General features: G+C 45.3%; 1 long non-coding RNA gene across 2 annotated transcripts; it reads left to right on the top strand.

The window, feature by feature from the left end:
* The first annotated feature begins 2,109 nt into the window (after nucleotides 1-2,109).
* Nucleotides 2,110-15,999, top strand: LOC126494287 (uncharacterized). Of its 2 annotated transcripts, none has more exons than XR_007589976.1 (3): nucleotides 2,110-2,444; nucleotides 15,346-15,438; nucleotides 15,647-15,999. It is a non-coding gene; the product is annotated as an uncharacterized lncRNA (long non-coding RNA). The 2 variants fall into 2 exon arrangements; XR_007589975.1 differs by lacking the exon at nucleotides 2,110-2,444 and adding an exon at nucleotides 14,757-14,962.
* The last annotated feature ends 9,065 nt before the right edge of the window (nucleotides 16,000-25,064 follow it).

Below are 25,064 nucleotides of genomic sequence, written 5' to 3'. Positions count from 1 at the left end.
GTTGGCGTGGTCTTCAAAGAATGATGGTAAGGAAAATGAGGAATAAGTTCTCTTTTATTTTTTGTTTTTCTTTCCTTCTTTTTCCCTTTTTGTTTGTCTTTTAGACAGAGTCTCTCTACATAGTCCTAGCTGTATGTATGTCTCACTGTGTCGCTCAGGGTGGCCTCACAGACACCTCCCTGCCTCTGCCTCCTGGGCACTGGGATTAAAGGCAGGCACCAGCATGCCCCAAACGGGGTGAGTTCTTAATTCTGTGCTTACAACCACATCCACACTAGCGCTGTGACTGAACCAGGGAAAGTTTTTCTAAAATAAACTTTAGCTGTATAGATAGATTCAGAGAGTAGATAAGGTGAGAATTCCTGTTTCTGTTACACGACTGTGCACAAGGATGGTGTCCTTCCTGCAGAATATTCTTTAATGTGGCCTCATCTGTCTGTGCTTCCCCACCTCCCTGTCCTCTCCTCTGCTGTCTTCTTCTGACTCTCCGTTCTTCCTGCTTTGCTGTTCCTTTTCCTGAGCATCCACATGAATTTTCTGCTTAGCAGTTATGTTGGCACTCAAAAAGTTTCAAATATGGGGGACTTTGCAATTTTAGATTTTTTGGGTGGTAGGGGTATTAGGAATGACCAATTTGTGTCTTCCTTCCTGGGAAGGAGGACAAAGAATGCTGGACAGCGCACCTTACTTATAATTTCAATCCGTAACAAACAAAGAGGAGGAGACAATGGCTCATCTGGAGGAAGCTTGTCAGGATGAAGGGAAAGGCAGGCAACAGTTCTGAAGCGGAAGCTGCTGAGACAGCAGGATTCAGCTCAAAGATCACGTGGCTGAAGTGGTTAACAAAAACCCAGATGACACAAGGCAGGGTCTTGACATCATCGTAAGGACTTTCTTTAGTGTGGGGTGAGGTGAGACAAGGGGTAGAGGTGATGGGATGGGACGAAGGCAGCGGCATGATTGGCAGTTGGACTGGATGTGGTGTGAGAAGCGCATTAGCCCTGGCTCTGGGAGGATGCAACTGTCAGCAGCTAAGGTGAGGAAGACTGTGAACCACTGGTTTGAATGAAGATTTAAAAGCAAATGGAGCTAAAGAGGTGATTCACGGACTGAGAGAACGGGGTTCAGTTCCCAGTACCCACATTGGGGTGGCTCACAACTACCTGTACTTCAAGTTCCAGAGGATCCAACAACTCTGTGGGCACCTTAACCCACATGGCGCACACACAGACAAGCAGGCACATATATACACATACACGGAAGGCTTTTAACAATCAACGTTTTCTTAAAAGTTAAATATTAAAGTAGGCATGGTCACCCCAGCCTTTATGGAAGCTGAGACAGGAACCATTTCTGTGAATTGGAGGCCAACCTCAACTACACAACAAGACCCTGGAAGGAAGAGGGGGAGAAACAGAACGGCATGGGGATAAACGTAGTCCAGGTACATGATACATCTGTGTGATGATGACTATGAAATCCATTAGTATGTGCAATGATTATACAAAGAGTTAAAGGTTGGGTATGTGAAGCTAGTTTGCCTGTGATAAACTGTGTGGCTCTAGGGAAAAACATGACATTATGGGTGTAATGAAACCAAAAAGCAAAAGTAGTTTCTATTAGCATTAGCCATTTGTAATTTTCAGTTTGTTTTTTATTTTTATTTTTCTGCTCTCTTACCCGTAGTTAGCTCATTTGTCCAAGATCAAAGTCAGCCTTAGGGACAGGGCAGCTTGCAGTGCTCCTACTCCCCATAGTGTTAGAACCTTGAATCCTGACTTCCAGGGACACAATGACTCAGAGAATATCAGGAACATGGACTCTGAGTCAGAAACATGAAAGAAACGTGAGGCAGAGCAAGCTGGCTGGGAAGGGAGATGGTAACACAGAGAGTGACCTAGAAAAGCCTCTTGTGCCGAGAGCCAGTCTATGTGCCTCTGGGTCTTGGCCCAAAGAACCAACTCTCCCTCCCTCTTTCCTTCCTCTTCCCTGATGACTTGTCACCAAAGCATCACAGGCATGCTGCTGGCAGCCAGCCTGGCAATTAGTGCAGCAGCCTCTCCCTTTGACTTCCTCTAGAGCCAAGCCTCCGAGATCCCCCAACTCACCCCTCCAGCTCTGCCCCACCCTACCTTGCATCTCTGGAAAAATTGGCCGCAGGACCTGCCTTGGCCTCCAAACTCCCCTCCTGGATCCCTTCCTGGAACAGAGGTAGCATCTAGCACCCTCTTATCTACCATCTTGGAACATCTTGGTGAGCGCCTTTGAGACGTGGACTTGGTAGTTGTGTCCACACCCTTGCTGCTCCCTGTCCTGGTGGGGGTGGGGGGCATGTGAGGCATGAAGAGTAGAAGGGCATCAGGGAAGAAGAGGAAAAGGAACCTACAAAAGCTCCTGAGGTGGCTCCAACGAGGCTGTGAAGAGCTGCTATGGGGAGGAGAAAGGTGAGGGGGACACTGAAAACAGTCTTAGGGAGGTCGGTGCCCACCAAGGCCGGTGGAGAGGAGGGGGGCACCAGGAGGTAGAGGCTGACTCTCGAGGGAATTTCCTCAGAGGTGTTACAGTTAGTGAAGAGGCAACAGTGTCTTTAACATTGTTAGGAATTTCTTCAGAAGTGTTACAGTTGGGGAAAAGGCAACAGTGTCCTTCACACTGTTACAGTTGGGGAAGAGGCAACAGTGTCCTTCACACTGTTACAGTTGGGGAAGAGGTAACAGTGTCCTTCACACTGTTACAGTTGGGGAAGAAGCAACAGTGTCCTTCACACTGTTACAGTTGGGGAAGAGGTAACAGTGTCCTTCACACTGTTACAGCACCTTCAAGTTTCATTTCAGTATTCGTTTCACAGCCGTCACCGATATCATCACTCCATATCATCACTCCCGTTTTACAGATCACAGATGGAGAAACCCTGGCTGAGACAGGTGAAGTGAATCACATGACTAGTAAGAATGAGAAACCTCTCTCATTCTCTCTGGGGAGGAGACTGGTAGATCTCTGGGACTGACTGGTTGACCAAGTAGCTTACTTGTCAAGCTGCAGACCAATAAGAGACCTTGTTTCAAAAACCAAGGTCTCTCAGCTCCTGAGAACAAACATCTAAGGTTGTCCTCTGACTTACACACACACACACACACACACACACACGAAAAAGAAAAAAAAGGAAGGAAAAAGCTGGACTTGGTGGCTCATGCCTTTAATGTCAGCACTTGAGAGACAGAGGCTGGCCAGGGCTACTTAGTGAAAACTTGTCTCACAAATCAAACAAACAAATGGCAGAATTATCGTTTTCTTTCCTATCACAGCAATGTCTATTAAAAGGACAGAATAGACATCTAGGAAGTTAAACCTGTCCCATCACCACCATCCCTTTTAAGGACCTGGTCTCACTGTAGCCAGGGCTGGCTTTGAACTCTTGATCCTGTTGCCTTCACCTCCCAAGTGCTGGGATTGTAGGCATGTGCTACCATGCCTGGCTCCTTCCCACCTCTTTTCCTCACCTGTTGACAGGGTAAGTGCTAAGATTCTAAGACACTTTGCCTTCCAAAGACTGAGCTACTTGTCAAGAAGTGAGGTGATCTAAGTGAGCCAACCAGATAGGAGTGTGGCCCAGGGCTTGAGGTCTTCTTTGGGGGAGAGCAGTTTTAAAAAGTTTCACAGGGGAAGTCTGGGAAGAGGGAAATGCATTGGAGGATGATGGGAGGAGGCGGGAGAGGGCCTGTCAGGCAAAAGCTAGCAAGCACAGTGTGTGGGAGAACTGAGTAGGTTCAAAGAAAACAAAGGAGGGCTGTGAAGGGAGCTGGTTAGAGAATCTACAGGAATGATGCAGGGACAGTAACATTAAATTTATAGTCAAAGCCATCGAGAACTGCTACGTGGGGGGGAACTTGCAACCACAGTGCTATTGGATACTTTATTATGTTGGAGGTACTGAGGACTTTGGTGACATAACATTTGCTGAGCATTCCCATAAGCCAGGCAACATGTAAAGTGCTTTCATGCATATTATGCAAATTGATCTATGCTGCAGTTAAAAAATAACGAGGAGGGGCTTGGAGCACAGCTCTGTGATAGAACAGGCACTTAGCCTGCGTGAGGCCCTAGACTCCATCCTTAGCACCAAAGCAAAGCAAACAAACCAATAAAAAAGTGAAGAAAACTCATGTGGGCTGACATGAGAAGAGCTCTGGGACGCGTGGTTAAAAGAACAAAGCGCAGAACGCTGTGTACTATGAGTTATAGCCCATCCTACAGAGGCACACACGGGGAATGGCTTTGGTTTGGGAATAAAGGGAGTCCAGAGCCCAGACAGCTGTGACAGAGGTGCATCTGGAGGTGGATAGGAGAGGATTAGTGTGTGTTGACGGTGGCACTTCATGTCTGGGCCTGGCATGGAGAGGCTTTCAGGGCTGGGTGCCTCCTGTTCCTTTACCCTGGGGAAGTCTTAGTTTTTAATTTAATTTAAAAAAATTCCTGGAGCAGGGACTTGTGTGAGCCTCCTTCCTAAGCCTCCTGAGTGCTGGGACTGTAGGTGTATGCTGCCACATACAGCTCAGATAGTTCTAAAGTGGGGAGAAAGGCTTTCTGACTGCACACGTGACCGAGATGATTCTGGCTCCAGGTGGAGAACAGATGGGCGGAGGTGTGAGAGAACAGGAGGGCTGCACAAGGCTAGGCGTGGGAAAGGAGAGGGGGAGGAAGGAAGTGTTTGACTCTCACCTGAAGGGGAGGGTGGGCAGAGGATCCTTGTTGATTCCTCCAGCAGTGGCGGGGGGGGGGGGGCGGCTAAGGACCACAGAGCACAATTGGCTATTTTCAGAATTTGAATAGAAGTAACATGTAGAAATTAAATGTGAAGCAATTAGAAAAAAAAAATACCAACCCTATTCTCTGTCTCTTTCAACTCTTTTAGCTGATTTGGGGGGTTTCTTGGCATTTAATTTTCAGCCTGTAACTATCAGAATTATATTCTCATTACTGGTTCTTTCAATTTTCACCATTATGAATGGATTTACTTTTAAGAAAGATATAGCAATTAAATTAAAAAAATTCTCTCACTCAGTCCACAAACATTTTCCCATCCTCATTGTCTTATTTATAGCTATTCAAAAGCATACATATCTATGCATATTCACGTACATGAACACATGACAATACACAGAAAATGACCTATGAGACCTCATCCGATTGTGATTCAGGAAGACAGTAATCAAAAGAGACTTTCATTCTTCCTGCTCAAATTCTTTATTGACGAATGTGTACATTAATTATTCTCATAGTTATCATAGAAAGAATCCACACAGTAATACTAAAAGGTAATTATTTCACATGGTTTACAGATATGAGGAACTAAAGCCTAGGGTATTAATTTTTACAACAAGCAAACACATCTGATTAAAAACAGGTATGACCCTTAAGGAAGAGAAGCCAGGGCCAGAGAACCTGAAAAGGGAAGTCGTGGGAGTGTGTGGTGTGTGTGTGTGTGTGTGTGTGTGTGTGTGTGTGTGTGTGTGTGTGTTTGGAGAAACAGCTGTGGTCAAAACCTCCATAATCCCAGAATTCAGGAGACTGAGACAGGAGGATTGTGAGTTTAAGACCAGTCTGAGGTAAATAGAAAGACCTTGTCAAGAAAGGAAGGAAGAAAGAAAGGAAGGAGGAAGGGAGGGAGGAAGAGAAGGAAAAAAGGAAGGGGAGAGAGAGAGAGAGAGAGAGAGAGAGAGAGAGAGAGAGAGAGAGAGAACCAGAGAGTCCAGCCTTGAATAGAAAGGAATAATAAAGACAGAACAGCAACATCACAGTGGTGTATTCAAGTGTGGAAGGACACGTAGGGCTGTACCAGGGAAAGAGTCATCGGTAGTCAAGAGCACTGCACTGAAGGATGACGGATCATGGCCCACTTCCTTAGAGAGCCTTCTCGGAGACCTCAGGAGCCAGGCATGTGCTGGTTGTTAATTTACTCCACAGTGAGTCACTGGATCCCTGAAACTGACAGCCAGGGTGAGGTCACCACCCCACAAGACAAGAGGCAGAAACAAGAAGGCCCTTGGGGACTGAGGAGCTGAACCTGTCTGGTCAGAGGCCACCATCACAAAACCAACAAAGAATTCATATCTGACAGGTTTCCTTAGGGCTCAGATGAGTAACTCTGGGAGTCACCGGGCACTGTGACAAACAAGCCTGCAGAAAATAGCCTACAGCCTGCCCTGGGAGGACGGGCATATTAGGAGGACCCGCACATTAGATAGAAATGTCCATAAGGCCTCAGCCAGGCTGCCAAGGCAGCTTGCTATTGTAACCACAATTCAGCTTTCCCAAGGCATAGAAGTGGTGACTTTAGGGATTGAAAGTATTTATCCTGGGGCTGGAGAGACGGTTGGTGGTTGGAAGCACTGCCTGCTCCTCCAGAGGACCCAGGTTCAATTTTCAGCATCCACATGGTGGTTCACAGTCATCTGTAACTCGAGACTTAGAGGATCTGTTAACCAATTCCTTTTTTCTGGCCTCCAAGGGCACCAGGTTCACACATGGTACACTATCAAACAAACACACATACACATAAAATAAATAAATAAAAATTTAAAAAGCTACCCTGATTCCATCCAATTATAAAAAAAAATAAGTAAAGAAAGAAAATGCCTGTCCTTTGACAAAGATTTTTATGGGCTTGTTGGGAAATCTCACAGATGAACCCAACACTTGAGCTATTTGAAGAGTTCTTGCAAACAAGTTTCTCTACATGTAGAAACACATATGTCCTAAACACACTAACTCATTTCCTCAACTCCCCATTGAAGACTCTGCTGTTCAGAACATGGCTGAGGGATTGTGAGATGGTAAAGTAGATAGGTAAAGGTGCTTGTTACACAAACCTGACCACCTGAGTTCAATCATCAAAACCCTCACAAAGGTGGAAGAGGAGAACCAATTCCTACAAGTTGTTGTCTGAGCTCCCTACACACGTCATCAAACACCCCAACTACTACAACAACCAGCCAACCAACCAACAAACGAATCAAACAAAAACGTTTTCAAAGAAGCTGGCTGGCAATCACATCAAGCCCTGTCCTCCTACACTTAAGCTCTCCTACATAATGCTAGCCTCAGACAAGTTTACTCAGAGACCATGATACAGTCATCGTAAGGTCGTGGCCACATGGTCAGGGATCCACACATAAATTACCAAATGCCTCTTCTCTCAGACAAAAGGAAAATCATATTTTGACCAATTTTTGAAATGACTGCCACCTTTATTTTTAACCAATCGTAGACTCATCTTCATTTTAGTCTTCCCTATGTATAGACAAGATTGCTTGAGATATTCAGGTAAACGGTCTATGCTGCTTTCTGACCGCATTATTCTGATGCACTCTCTTCTCTTGCTAAGACCCAACACATGATCAATTTACCAACCCCCAACTCTAGGCCAGGCTCCCATGCTTACTAAGAACTCCCGCAGTTGCCAGTGAGTTGCATTCTTACTCCCTGCAAGAAACAATAAAACCAGCCTGCTCAACTGTAAGCATGCTGGGAGAATCTTTGGCTGAGGACATCAATCATACCCAATGTTTGTTTTTTGTTTGTTTGTTTGTTCGTTTTAATTCTCTGGGATAAACAAAGAAAAGCTTGACCTACACTGGTGGGAGAGGATGGTACTAAGCAGGAGGTGGTGTCAAAAGACAGAGAAGCCATGAAACCACTCAGTTAGCAGAGCACTAACGTGTGCCAGAGACGAGGGTAATATGGCAAGGTTCCCAGCCTTTCAGGATGCACTCAGTCAGGGAGGTCAGGAAGGGACATTTAAACAGATCGCTGTTGTTTGTGGACACAGGCCACTGAGCCTGGGATGTGCTCTGTGCTCACCTAGGAGGGTCATCTAAGGATCGGTAGGAGAGGAGACAGGACCCACAAAGGGTTCTCCGAGGAAGAAGATGATTGAGGCCCTAGAGGCTGATAACAGGCCCTTAAGAGGAAACATGAAGTCAGGTTAGGTAGAACACACCTGTAATCTCAGCACTTGGGAGATGGAGGCTGGAGAGTCAGGAGTTCAAGGCTGGCCTCACCTACACAGTGAAGCTGAGACCTGACTGTATAAAATCTTGCCTCAGAAACAGACAAGTAACGGACAGGAGGGGGAGGAACACAGGCAGGTCAAGGGGGATGTTAGATGTTTAACAGTGCAGGGAATGAGCATTTGATACAATTTGGTCTCTTAGAGGTGAAGCATAGGAAAGAGGCAGAGTGAGTGATTAGGTTGGAGACACTTAGTAACCCCAACAGATACTGGGGCCTTGTCTTTTTGAGAGAGGTGATGCCATCACAAGTCAGAAAATCCTGACATGATCAGATGAGAGTCTAAGAAATATTTTAATTTTTATAACCTGCTTACATAGGTAGTTTACTTATTGCTACTTTTCCGGCCTTCAGACTTGCCTGGGCTCCATTTCGCACACTTGGCACAGAGGATTGAATTAGCAAAGTCTCGGGAAAGCAAGAAACAGGCTTATCCTGAGGGCCTCAGGGATAAGATGAGGTTGTCTGTCCTAAGACGCTGCCTTCCGTCTCTGCTTCAGTCAGGATATCGAAACCTTCTCCATTAGTTACTCTCCTCATCACTGAGAACAACACTCATAGAAACCAGCTCACAAGAGGACAGGCTTGCTTTGACTAATGGCTTGAGAGAATAGTGTCCATCATGATGGAGGAGGCTTGGCTGAGGAGTTCGTGGTAGGAGTGTGCGTCTGGGTCTTCTCGAATCTCAACAGACAGGAAAGCAGCGAATTGGGAATGATTTTGTTCTGCTGGCTTTCTCCTTTCTCCATTTTTGTCCAAACCAGGGCCCCAGTTCACGGGATGGTGCCACCCATGTTGAAGGTGGGTCTTCTTCTCTCAGTGTAGCCTAATCTATTTATTTTAGTCCTTTAAAGATTTATTTTTATTAATGTGCATGTGTCTATGTAAACATAGGACACATGTATGTGAGTGCCTGATGGGTCATAAGAGGGTGTTGAATCCCCTGGAGCTGATATTTCAGGGAGCTGCTGTTACAGGCAATTATGAGCTTCCTGACATGGATGCTGGGAGGTCAAGAACTGAACTGGAGTCCTCCGGAAGAGCTGAAAGTGCTCCTAACTGCTGAGTCATCTCTTCAACACTATTTTAATTAAAAGAAAATTCACTGTGTGTATGTTTGTGGTGTGGTGTGGTGTGTGTGTGTGTGTGTGTGTGCGCGCGCGCGCGCACGCACGCACGTTTGTGCCTGTACCCATATGTGAAAGTGGAAGTCAGGGGTTGAAGTCCAGCATTCTCCTCAATTACTCCCTACACTGTTTTTTGAAATGAGGTCTTTCACTGAGACTGGAGCTCATTGGCTGACTAGACAGGCTGGCCAGCAAACCCCCAGATTCTCTCTGTCTCTACCTCCCAGCACGGATTAGTTCAGAAAGCTATCCCCAGCTTCTCTCATAGGGGCTAGAGGTCCAAACTCAGACCCTCATGCTTCTGCCGCAAGCACTTTACCCCCAAATCATCTCCTCAGGCCCTCCTTGTAACTTAATTTAAAAGGCAGGGAACTCTATGCTGGGCTAGGATGCAGGACTGGGTGGGAAGAATTGACGAAATGAAGTGTAAATGCGACAGTCTAGGCTGCAGGTGTCTGGGGACTTCATCTCTGCAAAATCCTTTCAGCTCTTCACCCTGTTGAAAATGCTCATAACATGAAATGTGGAAGAAGGGTTCACATGGGAACTAACGTCCCGACCCAAGCAGCAGCGGTGATGGAGGCTGGAGCCCTGAGGTAGAAGCTAACAGTGGACAGAGCGGGGTCTGAGGACTGCGAGAGTTAGGAAGGACAGTTCCTACGTGAGGCCATCCACTAGAACAATGGTTCTCAACCCTCCAGATGGTGCCACCCTTTAACAGGGTTCCTCACGTTCTGGTGACCCCCAACCATAAAATTATTTCTTTGCTACTTCATAACTGTAATTTTGATACTATAATGAATAATAATGTGAATATCCGATATGTGACCTCAAAGGGGTCAAGACTCACAGGTTGAGAACGGTGGCACAAGAAGATGCCATCAGCAAATTTAGATAGGATAGAAAGACAGGAAAAAGGAACTAGAGAGATGGCTCCGTGGTTAACAGCACTGGCTACTCTTCACAAGGACCAGGGCTATATTCTTCACACTCACTTGGTGGCTCATAACCATCTATAGCTCGATTCACAGGGGATTCAACAACTTTTCCTAGCCTCTAAAGGCACTGTATACATGTGGTACACAGACATATATGCATGCTAACACACATATATGCATTTAAACAAAAAGACCAGGCATGGTGACACATGTCTTTAATCCCAGCACTTGGGAGGTAGGTATCTGTCAGTTTGAGGACAACCTGGTCTACATAGTGAGTTCAAGGACAGCCAGGACCTTGTTTGCTTGTTTGTTGATGTTTGGGGTTTTTTTGTTTGGTTGGTTTGGTTTGATTTGGTTTAGTCTTTCTCTGTATAACAACCCGGACTGTCCTGGAACTCACTGTAAACCAGGCTGCTTTGAACTCACAGAGATCCACCTGCCTCTGCCTCTTGAGTGCGGTGCCACCACCACCTGGCTGAGACCTTGTCTAAAACAAAACAAAACAAAAACCTGAAGGAAAATAAAAGGACAAGAGAAAAGGTGGGGCGTGGTGACACAAACCCGAAATTCCAGCACCCAGGATGCAGAAATTGCCACACGCTGGAGGCAGGCCTGATCAGCAGAGTGAGGTCCATGCCAGTCAAGGCTACAGAAGACTCTGTCTCAAAAACAATGACATCAAAAACAGAAAAGAATTGAGAGGTGGGGCTGGAACTGAGAGAACACGGAAAGGGAGGGAAGTGCCTAGTATCTGTCTCAGATCTGTTTTGTATTTCTCTGGCTTACAGTCAAGAATCAAAACACATCTGATAAACTTAAGCTGCTATTACTGTGCCCACAGAGCCAGGATTCTTTTTTCCGAGATGTCTCAAACAAGCATGTTGAGACAGCTAACAAACCCAAGTAAAGCCAGAACACGACCTCAGCTTAACTTCATCATACTTTATCTCTTTCATGCCTAGAACTAGACAGCATGGCTGGGTTGCAGGGTAAAGGGTCCCAGTGGACTTCTAGGTTTGAAAACCTACCAAAAAGCCACCAATCCCAGGCTTGATGTGAAATCTCACAACCCCCACCCTGTATCTCCACCCTGGAAAACACTTCCCTCAAGAAATCCTATGTAAGCCTGTCTCCTATTTAGTCCCCAGTCAGAGCAGAGGCAGCCACCTTCTTGGGTTCATTTCCTAATAAATTTCTGTGTGAGGCTTGCTGTGCAGCGTGACTTTGTGGTATTCCTCAGCTTCTGACTGCCAGGAAGTCTTTCCTTTCAGAGCCTTCCCCCTCAGAACTGCAACACTTCCATAGAGGAAATTTTCCCTCTCAAATACTGCAATGCCTCCATTGGGGAAACCTTTTTCCTCAGAGCTCTAACATCTCCACTGGGGAAGCTTTTCCTTTTAGAGCTGTAACACTGTCGAAGGGGAAGCCTTTTCCCTCAGAACTGTAACACTTACAACGGTGGCTCGCACGAGTAATTAAGAACTTGGAAGTTGGACACAGGAAAATCAGGAGTTCCAGGCCTCCCTGGTGACACGAGGCCCTGTCACAAAGAAAAGAAGAAGGGGAAAAAAGGTGCTGGAGAGATGGCTCTGTGGAAAGAGCACACTGCTCTTGCAGAGAACTCAAGTTCCCAGCACCCACATCAGACAGTTTTCCACCTCCTATAACTAGCTCCATGAGGATCCGATGCTTTTTGGTCTCTGTGAGCACCTGTACTCACAATCACATACCCACACAGAGACACATAGGCATACACATAATTAAAAACAAACCTTAAAACAAAACCTCTTAGCCAGGCAGAGGTGGAACATTTTTTTTAAGTCCAGCACTTGGGAGGCAGATCTCTGTGAGTATGAGGCCAGCCTGGACTATGAAGTGAGTTCCAGGACAGTCTCCAAAGCTAAACAGAGAAATCCTGTCTTGAAAATCCAAAATAATAATAATAATAATAAGGACAACAACAATAACAACAATACCCCTTGGCCAAACAATGTACTTCCTAAGTCAGCTTATAATTTCATTTACAGAATTGTCTAAGAGAAACAAACAAAACTGGTACCTGGTGACCTGAGTCTGATTCCCCAGAATCCACATGGTAGAAGGAGAGAAGTGTCTCCTAAAAGTTGTCCTCTGACCTCTGCACATGCACAGTGGCATGCAACCCAACTCCCCGCCACACACCTAAATAAATACCTGTAAAAACTAGTAAAAGAGAAACAAGTAAACAAGATCTTTTTTAAAACTTAATTTTAAAACTTTGTTTGACCTTTGGACCTGGTTGAAAATTACATCCTTTGAGCAATGTAACTTCAAAAGCCACAGAATCACACATACAGCCATTGTTCAGACAGCTAGGTGTGTCTCTTAATGCCTGCACTTAAATTTAAAGCGTTATTCTTCTTAATAAATCCCCACCTTGCTTCATGCTGGCTCGTCATCAAATTCTTTTTTTGTGGTGTAAGTCAAGATCTCAGCATCATACTCATGGAGGTCCTTAAAGAGAGACCTCCTCGGGGCACAGGTGGCAGGATAGAGCTGAGTCTCCCCACACAGGGAGCCCCCTGACAAAATGAACAGGGAACACGGACTCAAGAACAGATCCGGGCAGGAGAACAAGGTGACTGTGGTCTTAAAGTGTCTGTGGGCATTTGGGGCACCCTGGTTCCTCGTGAGGCCCAATGCTGTAGCCCTTCTCTCTTGGTGGTCATATCAGTTTCCACCGGACTTTCTCAAGAGCAGGAAGACTCTTGTTTTCTCATCTTTGCCCTCCTGATACCTGCCTGCTCAGTTTCCACTGCTTCCTCTTCGATTGTAACTAACTTATCTGGCTTATACTGCAAAGGGGCACATGTGCTCCTCTTAGGTTTCAAACTATTGAAAGAACGGACCCCAAGAATCTCCTGCTGGAGAAAAAGATGTATAAAGTCGTGGGGGCATCTGGAAGAGGAAGCTGTCTCCTGGAGAAAGATAGACAACCTTGCAGGGAGGCTTGGAACTGAGACAGGTGGGCAGTGGACCACATTCTAAATGGGCTGCTTAGGTACACATCTCTTACTTTCTGGTAGGGAAATGTCAGAATCCTGGAGATAGATGGGCTTAGGGAGGTGACTGGATTTCTGCCTCTCTTTCCAATATAGCCACAGTGAATCCACCTCCTTTTTCTGCTTTCCAGTCTTAATTTGGTTCTTTTAATTGGCTTATTGAAGATGGGGGGGCTGAACCTGGTTTGATGGGGCATATGCTGTGACCCCCAAGTTAAGTAATATTATCTCCCCACTTCTTTTGGTCCCTAGATTTGATGCTCCTCAAACCTAATCTTAGTTAGGAGATACATCTTCTATTCTTCTAGTGTGTGTGTGTGTGTGTGTGTGTGTGTGTGTGTGTGTGTGTGTGTGTTGAGACAGGGTTTCTCTGTGCAGCCCTGTCTTGGAACTCACTCTGTAGACCAGACTGGTCTTGAACTAAGAGATCCGCCTGCCTCAGCCTCCCCAGTGCTGGGATTAAAGGTGTGCACCACCACCACCTGGCCTCCAAGATCTCTTAATTTCTTTTTGTCTGGCTTCTCTCAGGTCTTGGCCTTGGTTCTTCCATTAACCATGCATGAGCCATGATCACCCTCTTTCTCCACTTGCAGGGTAAGAGAGAATTCTCTCTTTCAGGGCCTTTCAACTGTTCTCTTTTTCTTGACCTGAAACTCCATTTTATGCCTTCTCAGCAGTGAGCTATAGATAGGGTTGTGGACCTGCCAGAAAAACACGATATCTTGAACAGCTAGTTTAAGGTACCTGTGGATGTGGTGCCGTTTGAAATTGGGTTTGTTTTGTTTAGATGTAATCAATTAGAGTGGAAACTTATTCAACATGGTTGGTGTAATATAAATGGTCAATGGGGACATGAAGATAAAGGAGAGAAAATCAGGCGAAGATGGAAGCAGAGATGGAATGATACAGCCACCAACCACGAAGTGCTGGAAGTCAGCAGAAGGAAGGAACGTCTTTAGACCCTTTAGAGGAGGCAGAGTTTTGTTGATACTATGATTTCGTACTCACGGTTTCCAAAACTAGGCCACAATATGGTTCTGTTGCTTTGAGTCACATAGTCTGTGTTAGTTTGTTACTCTAATTCCATGACGCCAATAGAGGATTTTGGGGTGTCAGAATGGAGGGGTACTATGAAAGCTGACTACTCATTGTAACTATTCTATCATATATTTTATGGAATTTTATCTTTTTAGGATGGCTTTTTGTCTGCTTGCTTGTTTTATTTTGAGGCAGGGTTTTGCTCTGTAGCCCAGGCTGGCCTCAAACTCAAGGCAATCTTCTGACCTTAGTATTGTGAGAATTCCTTTATTGGGGTGACAAAAACAACATCCACTCCCTCCTTGTAAGGTCACAGTGACAAACCGGTTAATCCCCAGCACCCACATGGCAGCTCACAACTGTCTGAAGATCCAGTTCCAGGGGATCTGACACCTTCACACCAGTGCACCATAAGATAAAGTTAAATAAACCATAAAAACCGTTTTAAAAAGATTTTTAAAATGACAAACCAAAGTACAATTCCATCAAAGTTCTCCTTGGTGAACCCGAGTGTTTATTGCACTTGCTTACAGAGCACAGGTGAGGAGCTACCTGCAGAAGCACGCGGGACCCCAAGGCATCCTTCACCTAGCATGGATAATGACTTCCCCGTAGCTGCATAGAAGAAGCTCCTTCAGGTCACCCTTTCTCAGCCCACATGCTATAGCAACTCCTGAGACTCCAAGGCACATGAAGTAGGGCAGAATCATATACAACTGACTGGTAGGAGTGGCGGAAATCTCAGGTAAGGGTCTGTGGACCCTCCACATCCTTTTCCTATGAGAGAATGTCCATAGCCCACAGTTGCATCCTGATAGTCTCTTAAAAGATGGCAATTCTTTTGCTCTGTAGCATTCAGCCCCTTGAATGTTGGGATCACAGAGGTGTGTCTCCATGGCCAGTTTCATGATGACTTTCACATATGTGCTTTTGGTGAGTTTAGGGATATTTGCCACATACAGAACATGAGAGTGTAGTGACATCTAAATCTCGAGAGGTGGTGAGGAGTCACAGAACAGCACCTCGGAAACATTTACTAAACTGCTAAGCTCTGGAAACAACCAGCCAGGTAGAGGAGTAGGATTTGGTCTTGGTGAACCCTTTGTAAGTACTTATTTCCCACTTCAGTTTCTAGCCAGAACCATGAAAAATGGCTGAGATACTCTTCAGGGAAACTGAGCTTCTGAAAGGCTTTGAAGGAGGCGCCTCCTTCTTATGCAGGTGGGTATCATGGCTCATCTTTATTCTCAGGTTGGTTGAATTTGGAGAGACCTAGGAGATTATCAAGAGATACCCTTGCCAGAGAGAATTGACTGAGGTGGGGTTGATCTATGCCAAATGTGAGTGGCACTCTCCAGTGGCCTGGGGTTCAGGACTGAATGAAAGGTAGCTACGAACAAGCTAACCCGACAGCCTCCCTTCTCTTTAGCTCCCGGCCTGCCATGATATGAGCTGCTCTATCTCACCACCATGACGAACAGAAACTTTTGAAGCCCTGAAATGTAGCTCAGTTAGCAATGTTTGCCTAGTGCATAAGGTCCAGCCTCGATTCCCCAGCACTGCACAAGCAGGACATGCGTTGCAGGTCTGTGATCCCAGCACCCAGGAGATGAAGACAGGAGGATCAGAACTTCAACATCTTCTTCACCTATATAGAGGGCTGGAGGCTGGCCTGGGTTAGAGGCTCTACCTCAAAAACAACTGGGCAGTCAGGATGGCTTAACGGGTGAAGGCAACCAAGCCTGGCTCCCTGAGTTTTATCTGCTGAACCCACGTGATGGAAGGAAAGAACCAACAACCACAAGCTGTCCTCTGGCTGACACAGGTGCCCTGTGGCACACATATATACAAATTTAAAAATATAATAAAAAGATTAAAACAACAAAAATGAACAAACAGAAAAGGAACTCATACAGGGAAGTCTTTGTCCAGGTCCTGCTTGGAGAATTTGCCTTAAGGTGTCCTCACATTTTTCCTAGCCCAGACCCTCCACTGCCCAAAAAAGGTGGGGAGTGAAAAAAACAGGCTGCTTCAGTCTTCAAGTCCTTAACAGTCTCTTCAGGTCCTGAGCTGAGGGGGTTAGTTCAAGAGCTTGGGAGCTGCACGCTCACTCCAGGAGAAGGGAGGCCTCCGTCCTGGGGAGGGTTTTCTGGCCCAGGATAATTAAGCAGGATTTCGAGGACCTTGCTCATTAGTAGCAGAGAAGAATCGGTGAATGTTTCACCGCCCCATTCCTAGGGTCGGGAGGGGAAGAAACAGAACTCAGGGTAAACTGGCCTAGTGAGTCCCTGATGCCAGCCAGGAGGCCGAAGATCACATCTGCGACCCTGAGTAAGCTGCCTGGGAATCTGGACTGTCCAGGGGGCGGTGCTGAAAGTCAGAAAGAGTTGTTTGCCAGTTTTGGCCTACGTGTCCCCAACCCAAGATTGTCCCTTCGGCAGGCAAGCCTCTGCGGCTTATGTAATCGCCGCGCCTTGCGGACAACTTGGGGAACTGGACAGAGAAGCCGACCGGGGTTGACTACGCCTGCTGGAATCCGCGCTCAGGTCGGGCGGACACAGGGCGGACCTCGGCACAGACACGCGCCGGGCAGCCGCGTGAGGTCTGCCGGCCACACCCCACCACCGCCTGTCACCAACCCAACCCGCTGGTGAGAGCCTGGGGCCGCCCATTAGCCCGCCCCTCACAGCCTGCCAGAGGAAATCAAAGCGGAAGTAGTAAACCTTGGGTCCTGTGATTTTTGGGGATCATTTCCTAGACTCCTTGATTTACAGGTAAAAAATGTAGATCAGTAGTAGAATCATTCCTACCTGGTCCCGAGTATGATCCCAAATACTACAAAATATGGTCCCGAGTATGAGGTCCCGAGTTTGATCCCAAATACTACAAAAACAAACAAGAAAAAGATACAAAAACTATCTCTGGTTTCCTTGTTTACAAATCTTTTTTTCTCTTTTGGGGGTTACCCAGAAAACAGGGCAGTTTTTAAATTCAGCTTCCAGACCCACTTGACAACGCTAGAAATAATGCAGGTTTTGGGGGGTCTTTGGGAGAGTTCAGGGGAGAATACACACAGTCCTGGAATTGTCATTGGGTTCTAGTATGAGAAGGGGGAAGGCAAGGAGGGTTTGCATTTCAAAATGAACAAATTAGTCTAATCCATTCCAAGTGAAAATCAAGCTTCGACGTTAGTCAAAATTGTGTCTGCATCTCTGAAGAGATGTCTGGGTTTTGGCTCAATTCAGTTCCAAATATTGACTCTGGGAGCCTACACTCAGAGTGTGTGTGTGTGTGTGTGTGTGTGTGTGTGTGTGTGTGTGTGTGTGCGCCTGTGGAGAACCCAAGTTAATTCATGCACCCACATGTCAGTACACAACAGCTTTTTAACTCTAACTCCAATCCTTCTTGTCTTTCTGCACTGCAAGCAATATACATATATATGTATATACACATATATATGCAAACACATGTGGTTTGAATGAGAATGACCTCCATAAGCTGCTTTATTTGAATGCTTGATTAGCAAAGAGTGGAATTGTTTGAGAAGCACTGGGAGGTATGACCTGTTTAAGGTGGTGTGTTGGTGGGCTTTGAGGTTTCAAAAGCCTGCCCAGGTCTAGCCCAGCTCTCTGCCTGCTGATCAGGACATAAAGCTCTCAGCTATTGCTCAGTGCCATGCCTGTCTTTGTCCCTCCATGATTATCATGGATTAACCTTCTAAAGCTACAAGCAAACCTCCAATTAAATGCTTCATTTTTATAAGACTTGCTTTGGTCATGGTGTCATAGCAAAAGAACAATGGCCAAGACAGCTCTCATACACAGACAATTAAAAATAAATACATCTTTAAAAAATTTAGGTTTGGGGTTAGGGTTTGTCTCACTTAATTTTTTTCCTAACATAATTTGTTTTAATGACATAAAATGTTTACATTAAATCGGGGCTGGAAAGATGGATCCGCAGTTAAGAATGAATGCTGCTCTTCCAGAAGACCTACCACAGAGAAAGCAAATTTTGGTCTTGATAAGCAGAAGTTACAAGGTAAAAATGAGCATCAGTCACCATGAACCACATTGGTCAATGGATCCAGGCAGGGACCACCGCCACTCACTGGGAAGTGTAGAAAACTATTTGGCATTTTTGTGTGAGAGAGAGTGTGTGGTGAAGGGGGTTCCCTGCAGGCTCCCAATACTGGGACTTAGGAAATTTAACCTTCCACAGAAGGTAAATGATGGAATCAAAAATCTCCAGCGGCTCTCCACACAGAAAAGCTGCTGGAGGGATAGAAGCCCTGAATCCTGTCCACTCCCTCTGCGATGCAGATAAAATTTCCAGCTATAAGATAAATGAGTTTTCTTTCTTTTGTTTTGATTTATTTATTTAGTCTTTTCTTTCTTTATTTTTTCTTTCTTCCTTTTTTGAGACAGACTCTCTCTCACTTTAGCTGGCCAATATCTTGCTATGTAGATTGGTTCACCTTCAAACTGTAGCAATCCTCCTGTCTCTGCCTCCTAAGTGCTGGGATAACAGGCAGTGTAGCTCCACGCCTGCAAGGTTGAGTAAATAAATTCTGGTGATCTCTAAACATCCTACAACCTGAGAGATGTTCCTCTCCTCACTGGAGTTATAAATAGTTCATTAGGAACAGGTGACAGCAACCCCTACCTCAGAGGGCAGTTGTGGGGTTTTGCTATGGGGTGTGGGATGCTCAGCACATGGGGATCCATAGAAAATGACACTTCTGGTGTTATCGCCAGGTAGCAGAACTAAGCTATGCTAACAAGACAGAGATGTGCTAAAGACAAACACTTAGGCGTCCCCCTTTGGCCATAAGACTATATTGACCTCAAAGACCTCCAAATAGACGTCAAAGAATTAAAATTCCCCAGAAATCCCATGCTAAGGGAAGACTTGAAGGCCTAGTTTTAGCCAGGAACCTGGGAGAGATTTTACATGTGTCTGACAATTCAGACCACCTGACAGGACAGACCAGAGCTGAGACAGTGATGGTTCAGTGATGGGTTTAATTTCCCTTCTTGCCCTCTATTTAAACTTAAACCTCATGTCAGGACCCTGGGATGCATTATGGAGTCACTGTATCCCTTTGTTCCCCTTCCCAGTGTGGCCACACTGAATAAGTCTTTTTCTGCTTTTAATTGTGACTGTCTCTTTAATTGGCGTATTGGAGGTGACAGCTGAGTCTGCTTGTAGGGATTGCTAGAGCCAGGCTTTTACCCTAACAATGCTGGTAATGGAATCATTTCTGATGACATCACCTGGAGCTTTCTGACAGAGGGTCTCCACACCACAGCTGTGCTGAGCCAGCAGGGCCAAGTAGATCAGCTCAGACCAGACTGAGATTCAGACTCCTGCACCTTGTGCAACCAAGAATTATATTTGTAAATTTGTGTTACTTTTGAACATTGTTTTCTTTTTTGGTATTTTTGAGACAAGGTTTCTCTGTGTAGCCTTGCCTGTCCTGGAAGTCACTCTGCCTGTAACTCCAGCTCTAGAGGGATTCAGTGTCCTCTTGGCTTCCAAGGCTACTGCATGCTCAGACATACTCAGATAATACACATAATTGAAAATAAAATAAATATTTAAAATGATAAGACATAGCTGATAAGCATGTTCTTTGCACATACCCTGGACCTTCATCTACTCTTAGGGAGAGAACACTTCCTTTGTGTTTCTCGCTTTCCCCAAAAAGCAGACTCAGCCTAGTTCACTCACAGCCCTGGAGTTCATCTTCATTCAGCCTGTAGGGGAATGTGCTTTCATCTTCCTTCTCTTCCGCCTGCAGGTTGTCTGTGGGGAGAGAGCACAGACATTAAGCAGACAACCAGGATCACACAGTGAGGTATTGATTGCTGGTGTGGGAAGAGGTGGTACTGGGATTTCTCTCATAGTCTCAGCAGACCAAGAAGGCAGCAAATAGGCAGAACTGCCTTAGAGTCTCCCTGCAGAGACTCTCTAGAGCAGCTTTGCCCAGAACAAATACACTGGAAACCACAAAATAGCTACTTTTAGATTTTTTTTCTGGTGGTCAATTTTAAAAAGTAAGCACGGTGAGCAAGGTATGGTGTCACTCATAAAGCTGAGGCAGACGATGTCAAGTTTGGAGTCAGACCACACTGCTTAGTGAGTTACAGGACACACTGAGCTACACATAGTGAGAGTATCTCAAAAGAAAAGAAAAGGAGAGGGGCTGAATAAAATTAAATTTAATGATACATTTTCTTTAGCTCAGTATTTAGCTCAACAATGTTATTTCAGAATGTAAAATAAAAATGTATTGCCAAACACATATCTGTGCTACCGCATCTGTTGTCCATGATACTTTGTATCTGTTGTCCACGATACTTTGTATCTGTTGTCCACGATACTTTGTATCTGTTGCCCACGATACTTTAGTATTTGTTGTCTGTGATACTTTGTATCTGTTGTCCACGATACTTAGTATCTATTGTCCATGATACTTTGTATCTGTTGCCCAAAATACTTACTATCATTTGAGCTCAGTAGAAAGAGCAGCATGGTCTGATTGTCAAAAAACACAGAAGGGTGCTACTTGGCGGATCACAGATACTGGCTTTGTAGAGGGGATCTGCCCTGCCCCTCTGCCACTTCCTTCCTACCTCAGGGACACTGTGACAGTGAGAACGTAGCAGCTCCCAGGGAGGGCACGGTAGGATCTGCTTCGTGCCGCACTTGCTCTAGAACTTTCATAGAACTCCAAGCTGATAACAGCCCTAATTTGCCTCAATAAGTAAGAATTTATTTCCCACAATTTGAAAGTCTATGAGAGAAAGAAATGTCTTTTGTTTTCAGGGCAGTTGTTAGCGCTCCTATCCCAGCTAATTTCTCTGTGGTGGCCAATATTACCAAAGGATAGTTATTTCACCTGGGATCCAAGTCAGTGATTCTCTATAGAAACTGAGAAGGTTCTTTATTGCTGAAAACATAGGGTGCTGGATTTGGCACTCAGGAAGTAGGTTGACATTTTTGTGGGGGGGATCTACTGTTTAGTCACACAGCTGCCCACAAACCCACCTCCTCTCTGGACTTTTGCTCTATTTTTTTTCCCTACTGCTGATAATTTTGTGGCCAAGTCTCTTTACTGGAGTCTCTCCCCTTCCCCAGGGGTTCTGGTCCTTGTTTATCTGCTCCTACCCTTAACAGAGTCTCTACTCTTCCTTTCAATTCCTACCCCTAATTCCCCAGGCTCTCCAGGACCCACACTGTCTGTTCGTGATGCCCAACACAGGGTCTTGGGCTGTTTTCTGGGTTTGAATCTGATTCCATTTCCCTGATCCACTGATCTCCTAGGATGCCAAGCCCTCAGCTGTGATCTGCTGTGATCATAGGTACATTTTCAAAATGGTCAACTGAGGCTCACAAAGACATTCCTTTGTTCTCCCTCCCTTTTTTCTGGACCCACTTGTTGTACCAAATGCTCATTCCACAATGGATGAAACTCAGTCCCATCTACTCAAGGAATTCCCCATTTGAATGTCTTGTTGATAATCTTAACTTCTTTATACATATTGACTCACTTTTTGCAATGCCATGTAGTCATAATACAAACTGATAATGATAGCCAATAATCTCAGAGTTTGATATATAATCCTTAAATAACTAGAAAATCTCATACGACTATGTGGGAAATGGTCTGGACTCCTTACACTCTGCACACTCTGTATCCCTACTAATACCCTACTGGGAATGATGCAGTTATCTCAGATGACCCTAAATAGAGTTATCATGACAATGTCTCACTTCATTCTATAATCAATAGACAGTAGGAAGAAAGCTTCCCTTTAAACAGTTAATTATAATTCAAGAAATTACTCAGATTTTGACAAAAACCCAATGCCATATACAACTTGACTTGCAGAAGCATTTTTAAAAAACTATACATTTGCCTGTGTGTTTGTATATAAATATGTACATGTGAGTGCAGAACTTGAGTTACAAGTAATTGTGAGCAGCCTGATGTGGGTGCTGGGAACTAAACCTGAGTTCTGTGGAAGAGATGAGTGTATTCTTTTCTTTTTGCTGCTTTTTTATTTTGTTTTTGTTTGTTTGTTTGTTTGTTTTTTCAAGACAGGGTTTCTCTTTATGTAGCCATGGATGGCTGTCCTAGAACTCACTCTGTAGACCCAAACTGGCCTTGAACTCACAGAGATCTGCCTGCTTCTGCCTCCCTAGTGCTGGGATTAAAGATGTGCACCACCACTCCCTGGCCTGAATTTATTCTTACCTGCTGAGCCATCTCTCCAGCCCCAGAGCTGATCCTTATATACACCAACTTGGATTTTTATCTCTGAAACAGGAAAATGATATCCACATAATCATTTTGTTCCCATTTTTGTTCAAATAATGACAAAAAGCTAAAAACTGAAGGCATGATTCTAGGCTCCTCTGTGCCTTTCCAAGAGCCAGAGAGGCGAAGAAGACGTGATGATGACAGGGTGATAAAGTCCTGGGTTGTGACGCTCTGAAAGAGCTCAGCATTCAGCCTGGCAGCTGAGGGCTCTCATGAGTTCAGGCAGTCTTCAGAGTGATGGAGAGAACCATCAATCAGAGGCAGGTTAGTGCAGAAAGTAATAACCCATTCCTCACCTTTGAATTTTTCAGACTTTCTGTGATGGACTCATGTCTTCATTTTGCTTCATTGATATTTTTTGCCAGGTCCAGAGGAACTGGGGTTGGGTTGATGAATCAGAACTCCTCACTCCTGTGGATAAATGGACAAGCTAGGTGGTGAGATCAGGAGACGGAGCCCAAGGAGGAAGGGTCTGTGAGATGAACACGTGGGATGGAAGCAGAGAGAAGGGCACAGTCAGGACTAGTGAGCTGAGTGTAAGGACTAGAGATATGGGGCTAAGTGATGCCAGACATGGGGAGATACAAAAATAAGAGGAAGAATTTTAGAGATTTATTTATTTATTGTGTCTACAACATTCTGCCTCCATGTATGCCCACACACCAGAAGAGGGTGCCAGATCTCATTACAGATGGCTGTGAGCCACCATGTGGTTGCTGTGAATTGAACTCAGGACCTCTGGAAGAGCAGCCAGTGCTCTTAACCACTGAGCCATCTCTCTAGCCCCTGGATCATGAGTTCTTTTGGTGTCCAATTTCTTGAGTTCTTTGTATGTTTTGGAGGTTAGACATCTGTCTGATGTGGGGTTAGTGAAGATCTTTTTCCATTCTGTAGGCTGTCGTTTTGTCTTATTGACCATACCCTTTGCTTTATAGAAGCTTTTCAGTTTCAGGAGGCCCCATTTATTAATTGTTTCTCTCAGTGTCTGTGCTGCTGGGGTTATATTTAGGAAGTGGTCTTCTGTGCCAATGTGTTCAAGTGTACTTCCCACTTTCTCTTCTATGAGGTTCAGTGTGGCTGGCTTTATGTTGAGGTCTTTGATCCATTTGGACTTGAGTTTTGTGCATGGTGATAGATATGGGTCTATTTTCATTCTATTCTTCTACATGTTGATATCCAGTTGTGCCAGCACCACTTGTTAAATATGATTTCTTTTTTCCATTTGATTTTTTTTTTGCTTCCTTGTCAAAAATCAGGTGTTCAGGGGCTGGAGAGATGACTCAGAGGTTAAGAGCACTGACTGCTCTTCCAGAGGTCCTGAGTTCAATTCCCAGAAGCCACATGGTGGCTCACAACCATTTATAGTGAGATCTGGTGCCCTCTTCTGTCATGCAGGCATACATGCAGGCAGAACACTATATAATAAATAAATGAATAAATCTTAAAAAAAAAATCAGGTGTTCGAAGATGTGTGGATTGATATCTGGGTCTTCTATTTGGATCCATTGGTCCTCCTGTCTGTTCTTATGCCAATACCAGGCTGTTTTCAGTACTGTAGCTCTGTAGCAGAGTTTGAAGTCAGGGATTGCGATGCCTCCAGAAGTTTTTTGTTTTTGTTTTTGTTTTTGTTTTTTTTATTGCACAGGATTGTTTTGGCTATGCTGGATTTTTTGCTTTTCCATATGAAGTTGAGTACCGTTCTTTAGAGGTCTTTGAAGAATTTTGCTGGGCATTGCATTGAATCTGTGTGGGACACTTTCTAATGGAGCTTTCTTCACCCCTGGTCTGTCGACGAGGTCTGAGCTGTTTCTTTCCAATCATGTCCTATTACAAAGCACTGCCATGAATAACCGTGGTTTTAGTTTTTCCTCTCCTCTCGGGGAAAGAGGAAACAGGATTCTGTGACCCATGGCCAAGCTTCCGGCCTATCAGCCAAGGCTCATCTGTAGGTAAAAGAATGGTGGGGAAGGGAGTGGAGCTGTGGGGGAAGAGAGGTCTAGGAGCTCATGGTGGTCTGGGTGTCAACATCAAAGAGTTGGAAAAGGGGAAAGACATGCCCTGTGGAAGAAGCCTGGAAGACAACGGTGTGTTCGTTTGTAGTGGTATCCTAAAAGACCTCCCACAGTTGATCCGTGTGGATCCCACTTTTCTCCGAAGGCCCCAGAGATTCTCCTAGGTACAGCTGTCCGTGAGTGGACGAATTCCAAAGGCGAGGACCAGGGGTGCCCCACAGCCATTCAGAGGCTTAGCCTGCAGTTGGCCTTGCTGGTGAACCAACTCCGAAGCCACACTCATCACGTATTGTCCCCTTCCAGCACTCTGTGACATTAGTGACCTGGTCTTGAGCTCCACTTCCCAGACCTGAGAGCCAGAGGAGACACCAGGGAAGGGCAGCACGCAGCGCAAAGGGTGCAAGCGCTGGGGCTCCATACCCCTCTCAGAATCATTGGGACAGAATGTCTGTGGCGGCATCGTCACTGTCTTTAGATCCTGAGAAAGGATGGAGCGTGGCTGGGTG

The sequence above is a fragment of the Alexandromys fortis genome, unplaced genomic scaffold (assembly GCF_014885135.2).
Source record: "Alexandromys fortis isolate MF-2015 unplaced genomic scaffold, M_Fortis_MF-2015_v1.1 scaffold_372, whole genome shotgun sequence".
Classification (NCBI taxonomy): Eukaryota; Metazoa; Chordata; class Mammalia; order Rodentia; family Cricetidae; genus Alexandromys; species Alexandromys fortis.
Note: the sequence above shows the minus strand (reverse complement) of the source record. Positions and strands in the feature narration are given on the sequence as shown.